Here is a 13576-nt window from a genome sequence, read left to right as displayed (position 1 = left end):
GGTAAGTTTGATCAGTATTTCATTCAAGAAGTATGTTGTTCAAAGGAATTCACTTGTGTATACCAAGAATTTCTATGAGAGTCAATTTGATTAAGAAAAAACATTGTGGTGGTTTGGCTAGACATTTTGGGATTGATAAGACATTTAGTTTTCTTAAGGATAAATGTTAATGGCCACATATGAATAAGGATGTTAAGAAGTTTGTAAGGAGTTTTGCAATTCATCAAGTTGCAAAAGGAGTAAGTTAGAATGTTGGATTGTATACACCCATTTATGTTCCTAAGAAACCTTAGAGTAACATCAATATTGATTTTTTTCTTGGATCACCTAAGGCAACAAGAGGGTATTATTCCAAATTTTTTGTTGAGGATAATTTTCTAAAATGGCACATTTCATACTATCCAAGAAGACATCTTGTGTTGTGCATATTGCTCAAATTTTATTCAAAGACATTGTTAGATTACATGGATTACTGAGAAGTATTATTTATGGCAGAGACAATAAGTTTGTTGGTTAATTTTAGAGGACTTTGCGAAAAAATATGGATACTGAGTTAAATTTTAGTTCTACATTCCATCCATAGATAGATGGACAAACAAAGGTTGCAAATAGAAGCTTGGATAATTTGTTGAGATTTTTAGCTAGAGATAAGCCAAGTAATTGGAATATGGTATTAAAACAAGCTGAGTTTGCTTATAATAATTTTGTGAATAGGAGTACAGGGAAAACACCTTTTGAGATTGTTACTAGAATGCATCCTAGAGTAATATTAGATGTGAAATATGTTGTTGGTGAAGAGAAGAGAAGTGCTGAAGGGGAAGAATTTGCTAGTTATATGAAGTCTTTGCATGAGGAATCGAATTTGAAGTTGGAAAAAAGTAATCAAAAGTATAAGTAGAATGCTGATAAATCTAGGAGACATCATATTTTTTAAGTTGGTGATGAGGTAATGGTTCATTTAAAGAAAGGAAGATTTCCTATTGGAACATACAATAAGCTAAAAATGAAGAAGTTTGGACCTTGTAAGATTTTGAAGAAGTTTGATAGTGATAATGCTTATGAAATTGACTTACCTGATGACATGGATATATCTCCTATGTTCAACGTTTTTGATTTGTATGAGTATCATGAGTCAGACGATGAAGTTTTTGTACTAGATAACTATCCTCAGAAGAAGATTGAAGAGGTTGAACATATATTGGATTAGAGAATTGGTAAGAGCACAAGAGGAAAATACTACTATGCATATTTGGTGAAGTGGAAGAACAAACCACTTGAAGATGCTACATGGATTTATCAATTTGAGTTGGATTCACGTTCAGTTGTGGTATCTCAATGATTCAAGAGAATCATTTCTTTCAACATCAATTATCTTTTGTAGGAGCATCCTGGGTTGCCCTATAATCCTACTCATTTTTGTTCATTCTACTAGTTACTATCGAGTGCCAATTACTGCCAAGTTCTAGTTACTATCGAGTGCCAGTTACTGTTGAGCTCCAATTACTCCCAAGTTCTAGTTGCTACCAAGTTTTCATGTGTTTTTTGAGCATTCCTTCATGTGCCAAGTGAACCTAATATTTGTTGATGCCTGATTCCTTCATTGGGAGAGTTTATTTATGACTAGTTCTTAGTTTGAGATGACTTATGTATTTAATTTGGATAATGAATTTAATGTTAGGATCTTGTCTTCGGATGTACTCATACCATTTTAAGGTCAACCTTTGTATTATGTAATGATCTAGAATCTTATGTAAGTCATTTTGGCAAGTATAAATAGGGATGCTTAGGTTTAGGTTATGTATGACTTAGAGAGTTGAGAACATTTTTTTTGCAAGAGCAAATTTGAAGTTGGATCATGGATTTGAAGTTGTATTTTGTATTTGGCCGTAACCTAGAAGGCCTTACAATTAAGCATGTTTGTTGACAATCAAATGAATCAAAAAAAGTATTGTTGTTTATTCTCTCCTTGGTGTTGTTCTCTATGTTGTTTTCTTCCATTGTGTTTACTCAACAAGGTGTTTGGATAGTTAGGTGTGTCTTTGGCCCTACCTTTTCAAACCATCCTTGCATCACAAAAGTAGACTTTATTTCTCATCATCAAGATTTATTAGGAACATTGAGAGATCATACAATCATCACTAGTATAATTATGAGGATATAAATATGATCTATATTAGATAAAAATATGGGAATTTGATCTAAGCATCAAAGCCATATAGGTCAAGATGAATTATGCAATTACCTTCCCTAAGTTTAGTATAGCAAGATTACACCTATATGAAGGCATGAGTGCTATGATAACCCCTGAGTGTGGTCTTGCAAAAACATATAGGGATGATATGTTGTATATCCAAAATGTCAAGTAGGACAAGCATGAATGTTCATGACACTTTAGATCAACAAAGTATCCCCACAAGCATAAAACAAGTAAAACATGCCCCATGCCACATCTTCAAAGACTATAAGGGAGGGACTACTTAGCAAATAAATCATCATAGACAACATGCAAAGAAAATAAAGCCAATAAGTCTCAACAAGTTTAATGTTCAAGTGTGTGTGTGTAAGTCACATGACCATTGCTTTAGGACTCAAATTTTCTAGCAAGAAACATTGCAACATCCTAGACTATAGTTAAGTTATCTGATAAGTGTTGAAAAACACTTGATGTCAAGGAGAATGTTGAGAAACATGATTTGAGCAAGTTGCCAAAGAAACACCTCTGTAATAGAGAAACCCCAATAAGCTAAATAGTTCATGCCCCCTAGACCTAGACAATAATTAGTTCCAAGCTAGGCAAGACAAAGTGAAGCAAATGCTTGCAAAGAAAGACTCATAGAAATAGGTGCAAGGGTCTCAAGTAGCACTTGTTTCTAGGTTTTCATTACTTGACAACATTTTTTCAAGACTTTTTATGATTTTTTTGTATTTTTAAAAAATTTTGATTTTCTTTGTGATGCATCATGCCTATTGCTAGGTTTTCACTAAGATGATCATTTTTTCAGCATCACATATGATTTTTTTGAATATTTTAAGGATCATAGTGTACACTAGAAATGTGTCCCACTCTAAACCCTTCTATCCAAATGATTCCATGAGTTTGGAATGCTTGGATGCCGGCTTAGAGCTCCCTATCCACGGAGTGCAAGAGAGTATATTTCAAGTTCAAGGGCTCTCAGATGAGCCTTAGAGATACCCTTCTTGCTAGTAAACCATGCAATGGGAGGTTCCAAAGATAAGATGCAAGAATGCAAGTGTCTACAATGAGTTCCTCAAAGATGCAATGCAAGATGGAAGCTAAGCTAAGATGATAATGCAAAATGCAGCTATACTAAAACATGTATGAGAGTGTTAAAATCCCATTATTAAGCTATGTGAGATTAAGCTACATGTAAAAATGAAAGCTAAGCTAAGATAGAATGCCATGATGCCATGGATGAGAGAATGTAGACAAGAAATAGAAGTTCTCCACAAAGCTCCAAAGAAACCTGTTAGAAAACCTGCATCATAACAATATTCAAAAAATGGATCGATTGAAGGGGAAAGCTCTCTCCCTTTTAAAGATGTATGGACGGTGGAGATCAAGATGAAGATGGTGGATGATCAATGGTGGAATTCGAAAATAGGAGTGATCCATGTGCACACACAAATCAACCAATAGAATATAAGTTGACTTGTCATATAAGACAAAAGTCACAAAGCCTTTTCTTTTAATTGCAAAATAGAAAAAGGACTTTATGTGTGCACTTTAATTGGGTTAGAAGAATGGGGTCTTTTATTTAATTAAAAGGGGACATGTTCTTTTAATCAAATAATGAACTTAGGATAGCATAGTCAAACTATAGGTTATAATCAAATAAATTGATTATTAGCAATTTGGTCTAGGTAAATGATTAAATTAATTTAGCCAAAATGCTGAGAAGGGGGCTAATAGTCTAGATGACCATTTTTAGGTGATTACATTTGCCCTTCTTTGACTAATGCGTGATCGATCTGGGAATACATTATGTCAAAGAAAATAGAAAGCCAAGTAGGTGGTGATAGATATAGATATCTAATTTTGAAGAACGAAATATAGAAAAAGATAGCAAGTCCTAAATGTATAGCCTGATAGTGGTAGTACTGAACACTAGGAAGAGAACAATGTTAGAATTCAAGAAGAATGTTAACACCTAGAAAAGCGGATAGAGTGAGAGCAAGTGAGAAGATCAAACAAATGCTCCTAAGCAGTGATAGAGTATTTTTGCCCCCTCGGGATCGAAATTGAAATGAGGTAAGGGAATGCAGAAACTAGCTAGACATGAAAAAATTAGAATATAGCAATGTCCAAGATGATAGATAGATGATTAGAACCCAAGAATGACTATATAAAAAATTTGATAAAATGCCCCAGTTTGACTAGAGTTGACCTTGAAGGATATAGCATAAAAATAAGGTCGAAATGAGTAGAAAGGTGATTTTAGACATGAAATAGTGAATTTAAGTAGATATGAAGTATGGAAATGATGAAGACATGAAGAAATGAAGATGCCCCAGTGATGATTCAGAGATTAGACCTCAAAAGGTCAGCTAACTGCTCAGAAGAAAGTAGAATTTTAAAAGACAATTTTGACCATCAAGATGAACTTGAATTTGGATTTCGATCCCGAAAATGAATCTAGGACGTCAAAATTATTTAAGAGGTCAAAAATTTATATAATGTGATGACAAGATAGAAAAGAGATGAAGCGAAAGATTAAGAAGGTGAAAAGACATGAACAAGAAGAAAGTAAAGAAATATATGAAAGGATTTAGCTGATATGTCCACAAAAAGATGAAGAAAGAGAGCTCTCCCCATATGCAAGAATGCAAGACTAAGCTAGAAAATGAACCTAAAATGCAAGCTAACATGCAAAGTGGTTTTACCAGAAAGAAGCGCATAACATTTAGACTCTTAATTTCATCATTGAGCATTTATTAGGGACATCATGAGATCATACAACCATCACTAGTATAACTATGAGGATATGAATATGATCGATATCAGATAGGTATGTGGAAATCTAATCTAAGCATCAGAGACATGTAAGTCAAGATAACTACACGATTAGATTCCCTAAGTTTAATTTAGTAAGATCATACTTGTACCAAGGCATAAGCACCAAGATAACCTTGAGTGAGGTCTTGCAAAACAGTCAAAGATGATACATTTATACGTGAAAGTGTTGAATAGGACAAGCACAAATGTTTACAACAATATAGACAAACAAAGTATACCCACAAGCATAAATCAAGAAGACATGCCCCATGCCCCCAGTCTTCTAGTCAATGACATCCTTGAAAGACTATTAGGGAGGGAACACATGGCAAAGAAATCATCATAGACAGCACACAAAGTAGATAAATGTCAGCATAGCTCAGTCGTTTAAGTGTTAAAGTGCGTGTGTGTAAGTCACTTGGCCATTTCTTTCAGACTTGATTCTGATAGTGAGAAATATCGCGACATCAGAGACCGTAGGTAAACTATCTGTAAAGTGTTGAAAAACACTTGATGTCAAAGTGGGGGAAGTGTTGAGAAACACTATTTTGTGAGTTGTCAAAGAAACCCTAATGCACAAGAATACCTCAATAGGCTAAGCAGTTGTGCCCCCAAGACGAGGACAAGAAACAATTCCAAGCTAAGAAATGTGTAGCAAAATAGGTGATTGAGACTGATAGACAGAGGTGCAAGGGTCTCAAGTAGCACCTGTTTCCAGGTTTTCACCACTTGACAGATTTTTTCAGGACTTTTTTTCAAATTTTTTAAATTTTTGATTTTTTTGGTGATACATCAAAGTGCCTATTGCTAGGTTTTCACTAAGAAGATCTTTTTTTTCAAGATATTTTTTTATTTTTAGGATTTTTTTCAGGATCATATATGATTTTTTTTGGAATTTTTTAGAAGGTTTTAGATATCACAAGTTCTCAAGCAAGATCACATCATTTTCTCCCAATGTTTGGCAAGGTATAGGATATTATGGAGCAACGAGCTAGTGGATAAGCAAAGATGGATGAAAAAAGAGTATCAAGCAAGTGAAAGTGATCCTCGAGGACTAACTCCTCAAGAGTACCCAAGCTAGGGAAAGAGTTGAAATAGTCATATGAAGCATATTTTGGATAAGCAATGGAAGTAATGAGAAAGATGGTATGTAGGATAAGCAATGAAGCCAACAAGTGAGATAGCATGAAGCATGTAGTCCAAAAGAGTAGACATGTCAAGAGACCTATGAGAACCATGTTTCATTTATTATGATCAAGACCAAGGGGTCAACTAGATAGGATAGCGATGTGATAGAGTAATAAAAATAAAGCTCAAGATGGAGGCTATGAGGGAATGAGAAAGCACAAATAGAGAATCTCATGGATAAGATAGCCAATATGTAAAGATAGCTCAACATTGTTAAGATCAAAGAGAGAAGAGGGGATAGATGGATGATGGAAGAACTACGCATGATGCCTATTTGCCAGGTTTTCATCATGGTACTTATCTAAGGTGTCACAAGAAGTAGTTTTCACCATAGGCTGCATTTATTTCTCTTTACTTTTGCTACCAAGGTGCCACAAGAAGTGGTTTTCACTAAGGCACATTTTCATTTTTTTCATTTTTTCATTTTTTTTCTTTTTTTTAAAAATTTTTTAGAAAGAGCTCAAGCTTTTTGAATTTAGATAGTGCTCCTATAGGAAAGATAAGCCATGATAAGCCAAAACCATAGAAAGGTATGCTCAAAGATATTGATAGGGTGATGAAAGGGAAATTGTAGTAGGAAGAATATATGGAGGATAAGAGTTCATGTATAGAAAGGAGGTGTAAGCTTTAGAGGATTTCATGTGGGTAGCTAAAATATTGGACAAGATCAACATTGACACACACCTTGAAGGGTATTGGAACAATGGAGGAATCATGGATGAAATAGCTTGAGATTTAGATGTATGAGGTGGTAGGAAAATTTTAGAAGAAGATGGAGTGGAAGCCTTTGGAAGCTTTTTAGAAAGATTTTTGGAAGAAGATGGAATGGAAACCTTTGGAAGCTTGAATTTCAACTTTGAAATATTTTCAATATTCAAGTCTTTTAAAAGAGACTTGGGAATCCACATAGCTTTAGATTTTCCTCGTTCTTTGGGTGCTTGAGAGCACATTTCTTCAATGATGGATTTAGGAACCCACATTTGCTTTGATTTAGCTCTCTTAATAGTAGACCTTTGTAGTCTCTTTTGTGCATTTTCCTTCTTAGCATTCACATGTCGATTAGATGGGACATAGTGATCTTCATTTTTCAATGGATTCTTATGTTTATTCTCACTTCCAAAGGAATTGGGATTTGTGGATGAATAAGGCTTATATGACTGGTTTAGATGGATAGATGGGAGAAAAGTCATCCAAGATGATTGTCTTTGTTGATCTTGAGGTATTATAGGAGAGCTAGGGAATGAGCTAGGAGTGAATGTAGGAGATGAAGGAACATAAGGTCCCAATATAGATGGAAGGTTTGAAGACTTTAGCTTTGATGGATGAGGACCAAGGATAGATTTAGAAGATGCAAAGGGATAGTGGGAAGGGATATCAACATCTTGAGAGAGAGCAACATGGTCAAAGCCATCAATAGAATCATGAGTACCTTTGATAGGAACAACATTTTTAATAGAAGCACTTGAAGCTTGAGCACAATTTTGAAGTGGATGTGGAGAAGTAGAACATGAGGGGATGCTTTGATCTTGACAAGTAGCTTTGGATAGCATATGAAGAGAACTTTTCTCATAATTTTCTGTAAGCTCAAGGGAGATAATGGAAGTGGTATCTTCATCATACTTGAGGGATGGAAACGACATAGGATATGGAGGAGAAAAATCTTGAAAGAGATGAAAAGGTGCTTGATCTTGATCTTTCTTGACATTTATAGCTTTTTCTTTTTGAGAGTCCTCTTGACATGGAGCCACTTCTAAGGACAAGGGAGAATGAAGAGTGAATGGAGTAGTGTTTAGATTAGGCATAGTAGTGCATGAAGGTTGAGGATGTTTAGGATTAGTAGCATGGAAAAGGTTTGCAGCCAAGTGAAGGTTAGCTTGAGTTTCTTTTAGAGGTAGCCTTTGAGGATACACATAGTCGATGTGGAAAGCGTTAGGTTCCTTTTTTGATAGAGGCATGTTGGAAAGCTTTGAAGTTTTGGGAGATGCATGAGTGTTGGAAGAAGTGGAAGATGTAATGGAGCCACTACTAGACATAGGTTCATCAATGTAATCTTGCTCAAGAGAAGTATCCTCAACACATGAGTCACTAGAGGTTCCAATAATTCCATTATCCATAAGATCTTGGATTTTACGTTTGAGCTCAATGCAATCAAAAGTAGCATGGTCATTAGATTGATGATAAGCACAATAATCATCCAAGAAAGGATTTCCATAGGAGCTAGACTTAGGCAACATGATGATCTTATTGCCAAGAAGTTTTCTCAAAATGTCATCATAAGAATTCCCCAAGGGAGTAAAATTTCTCTCAAAAGTATGTCTACAGTCCTTTGGTTGTTTCTCAAGTGAATAGAATGCATCCATGTCTTCATTATTAACTTTGTCAAAGATAGGTCCATCATGAAATTTTGGCATAGGCTCAAAGGAGGTATCACTTGCTTGTTCTCTAAAGAGGTCTTTAGATCTAGAAGATGAAGACATTTGATGTCTTGAAGTAGAGCATGTAGACCTAGAAGAAGAGGATGACCTCAAATAAGGTGACTTATATGCATGTAAAGACCTTAATGAAGATTCATGTAATGATGCAATCTTCTCCTCTAACCTTTTCTCAAGTTTAGACTTCATTTTTGTCATGTGCTTAGAGAAATGAAGGTAAGAAAGATCATTTGTCTCTTCTAGTTCTTTATATTGTGCATATAGATCTTGAAACTCTTTAGTGACATGGAGGATATCATGATCATCTAGATTTGGTTGAGGTTTGGTAGCACAAGCTTTGAATTTCATAGTGATAGATAGATGATCAAGCATGAAGGAGACTAGAGGAAGCTAATAAGGTGACACAAATAACTTGATGTCCAAACTAGAGAGGTACTTGCCAAGATAGTATAGAGAGATTAAAGTGACTTGTCAAACAATATGTCCAAGAAACTTATGACATGAATGACTCAAGTCAATAGCTAGGCAAGATGCCCAAATAGCCAAATAGATAGAGCAAGCAGGGTGACAAGTGAACAACTCTTTAACCCAAGAGTGTAGTCAAAAAATCAAGGTAACCATTTTAGCAAAAGGATAACTAGCAAGCATGCATAGACCATGAAGACAAAAAGACCTAGAGAACTAAGACCAAAGAACCACTTTAAGCATGTTTAAGCACTAGAGACATAACAAATCATAGCCAAATGAGGAAACCCCCCTTAGTAAGTAACACAAGAAAATGTTTGCACTTGACATTTTGACTTGGTTGACAAAGTTTGACAATAATTGATAGCATAGAAAATTTGGTGTTCAAAAGCAATTTCTTTCCAAGCAAGATAGTGACACATGGAGTATTCTTCAAACAATCAAGCAAGGGACAAAGCAACCTTGCATGATACAAGCATATGTGACATCTTAAAAGAAATCCCTAGAACTATCATCATGTGTATGTTCCAAAGATTTTTATAGGTCTAGCACATTCGAGAACACATCAAGCAATATCTACCTAAAGGACATGGTTCATTACTCAACAACTTGGCCCACGCTTGATGCTCCTTTGCCTCACACCAAGTGGTTGCCCACAAGAGATATTGGCTTTGTCATGGAAATGCCATAAGCATAACCAAGGGAACACATGTGGTGAGTGTAAATCTTGGGGTGATCTGGGTAGTCCACTAGGATCAATCCTTGCACCAAGAAGTTGAGCGGCTAAAAAGGGTAGTTACTAACTTAGGGTGTTTAGACAGGGCTTCCGTTCATAGTGTTCCTCTTGCTCCCAATTACGGGACACCTCACCTTGCGATGAGTAACCGATCTCGTGACCACAAGAGTACCTTAAGCATTCTTGCCTAGTGATCTCCCTATGGTCGAAATTCCATAAGCGATCACACTAGGCAAAGATAAACATTACGTCTACCAAGGTTTTGTGTCCTTGATAGCCTTAAGTTTATAGTGGGTTGGAAGAGCCAGGTAATTTGCTTGTCCCCACTTGGGTCGTTCCTCTTAGGTTGTCCGAGAGCAGGCCCTCTAAAGGATTCTAGCTACACAAAGTGGATCAACTTTTGGAAGTCAAGATTTTTGGTTCACCAAAAGGGTGAAGAGCATACTCTCCTATTCCAATCATTTTCTTCCAAAAACATCAAAAAGATTCAGTTACCCCTTGCTTTTGAAACCAAATGGCAAGTCAAGATTTCTGATTCACCACAAGGGTGAAGAGCATACTCTCCTATTACCAAAAGACTCCAATCACAAGTTTTATGTGCCTATGAAAAATGAACAATTAGTCAATGCCACACATGAAAACAAAAAAGCAAGAAATTTTGGGTTTTTATGATTTGGGCAGCTCTGCAAACAATGTTAGTAGCCCTTGCGCATTTGAAGCTTTGACATGCGTTCTTTTTATGCAATGTTTCAATTTTTTTCATAAGGATGGCAACCTGCAATCACAACTTGTTAGCACCACAAGTTAGTGTAAAATAACATAAAATACTGCAATAAAAAGTGGTTAGTTGACTCAAAACTCCAATTTATCTTCCAACCAAGTGCATGCAAAGAAAGTGCAAGTTAATCACAAATGCTCTCATTTTTACTCTTTGATTTTGACCTAGTCAACAAGATTGGACTTGTTTGCTATGATTTCGGATCCAAAAATAAAAATGAAAAGAAGAGATCCCTATTAAAAATTAGAGAGATTTCCAAAAATGCAAGAAATTTAAAAAAATCTTTTCATTTGCGCTCTAGAGATCGATTTTGTCAAAATAGGCCAAATTTATCAAATCCAGTTTTTGATCTTTAATAAAACTTCAAAATTCAAAACACAAAGAAAGAACCCCCATTATAATTAAAACCCCTTTTTGAAAATGTAAGTTTTTAAAAAAAATTCGCTGATTTGCGATCAGAAATAGTTTTTTATGAAAAATAAAAAAAAACTCATAACTTCCTAAAATCATGTCAAAATGCTCTGAAAATTAGACTAAAACATTTTGAGTACATACCCAACCTGCAAAGAAAATTTCAGAACCAAAATCTAAGCGGTTTAAAAGATATAATCAAATCTTTAAACCAACTAAGTTTTTGGCCTTCAAACCAATCTACTTATGGGTTGGCCTTAAAACCAAAGTGATAATTCTACAAAAGTATTTGATTAGATCCAATATGCTGCTGTAAAAAATCAAAGATGAAAAACAAAAGCAAATGGAGCTAGAAACTTGATTCAAGCCCCACGATGGGCGCCAAAAATGTACACTCGAAAGTGTCCCACTCTAAACCCTTCTATCCAAACGATTCCATGAGTTTGGAATGCTTGGATGCCGGCTTAAAGCTCCCTATCCACGGAGTGCAAGAGAGTATATTTCAAGTTCAAGGGCTCTTAGATGAGCCTTAGAGATACCCTTCTTGCTAGTAAACCATGCAATGGGAGGTTCTAAAGACAAGATGCAAGAATGCAAGTGTCTACAATGAGTTCCTCAAAGATGCAATGCAAGATGGAAGCTAAGCTAAGATGATAATGCAAAATGAAGCTATACTAAAACATGTATGAGAGTGTTAAAATCCCATTATTAAGCTATGTGAGATTAAGCTACATGTAAAAATGAAAGCTAAGCTAAGCTAGAATGCCATGATGCCATGGATGAGAGAATGTAGAAGAGAAATAGAAGTTCTCCACAAAGCTCCAAAGAAACCTGTTAGAAAACCTGCAGCATAACAATATTCAAAAAATGGATCGATTGAGGGGGAAAGCTCTCTCCCTTTTAAAGATGTATGGACAGTGGAGATCAAGATGAAGATGGTGGATGATCAACGGTGGAATTCGAAAATAGGAGTGATCCATGTGCACACACAAATCAACCAATAGAATATAAGTTGACTTGTCATATAAGACAAAAGTCACAAAGCCTTTTCTTTTAATTGCAAAATAGAAAAAGGACTTTATGTGTGCACTTTAAGTGGGTTAGAAGAATGGGGTCTTTTATTTAATTAAAAGGGGACATGTTCTTTTAATCAAATAATGAACTTAGGATAGCATAGTCAAACTATAGGTTATAATCAAATAAATTGATTATTAGCAATTTGGTCTAGGTAAATGATTAAATTAATTTAGCCAAAATGCTGAGAAGGGGGCTAATAGTCTAGATGACCATTCTTAGGTGATTACACATAGAATATGTACAAGAAACTAAGCAGTAAGAGCCTTAAGCGTAGAATTTTTTTGGATGGAGAATATTGATAGGCTTAGGGAGTTATTCCCACTAAGATGTAGAAAGATGATAGGCTTGAACTTACCTTTCTACTCTTTGTTCTACTATTTTTTTGGGTTTTCTCTAAGAACAAGATTACCCACTTGGAATTCATGAGGATGAGATTTCTTGTTGTAACTGGTAGACATCCTCTTCTGGTAAGCTCACATGTGATCAAAAACATCATTTCAATGCTCATCAAGAGCCTCAAGTTTGTTAATCCTCATAGCCCTATGGTCCTCATTAGTAATCAATCAAACTCATAAAGAGGGAATCTTAACTTCTAATGGGAGGATAACCTTGGAACCATAGACCATTGCAAAGGGCATAGCCCCTATGGGAGTTCTTATAGTGGTTCTATAGGTCCACAGTGCATGAATAACTTGTAGGTGTCAATGCCTTCTTGATTTGTGACCTATCCTATGCAAAAAATTTATAAAATTTTATTTGAGGCCACATCTTGGCCATTCCCTTGGTGATGGTAGATGGAGGACTAGCGTTGCTTGATTTTAAACTTCTTACCAAGTGAGAGAGTGACCTATCAGTATAAACAAGGCAACATGTCTTCTTATAGGAGTAGAAAGTGGACATCTTTGACCCACTAAGTGAAATATTTAGTTCCTATAGATTCCAAATATGACATAACATCTGCAACCTTATTTTTTGTCCTTGGAATTTGTTGGGAGGTAACAAATATGAAATAATTCCTTTAGGCATCAACCAATTTCTTGTAGGGTATTAGCTTGTCATTCTTAGTTTGATAATTATTGTTAACTTGATTGATGATAATATGAGAATCTCCATAGATATGTAGCTTTGTTACTCTTTATTAAAGGGCTAGCTTGATTCCATTAGCGAGATCTTCATATTCAACTATATGATTGGTGCATGGGAATAATAGTTTGTTAGAATTTGGAATAGTATAGCCATGAGGTGTAACAAACATAATTCTAGCACCAACTCCATTTTGAGAATATGACCCATAAAAGAACATATTCCAAGTCCTTTATGTAACATACATGATAGATGCATCAGGGAAGTTAATTTTCATGGGAGTGCTATCTATGATTAGGAACTCGACAAGTTGATCAAAAAATATCTTGTCCTTTTATAGCCTTATGTTTAATGTATTAAATGTCAAATTATGAAAGAATCATCATCCATTT

The sequence above is a fragment of the Cupressus sempervirens genome, chromosome 8 (genome assembly GCF_028749045.1).
Source record: "Cupressus sempervirens isolate cs-2001-9-10 chromosome 8, ASM2874904v1, whole genome shotgun sequence".
Lineage (NCBI taxonomy): Eukaryota > Viridiplantae > Streptophyta > Pinopsida > Cupressales > Cupressaceae > Cupressus > Cupressus sempervirens.
The sequence above is the reverse complement of the archived record's forward strand: the minus strand, read 5'-3'. Positions refer to the sequence as shown.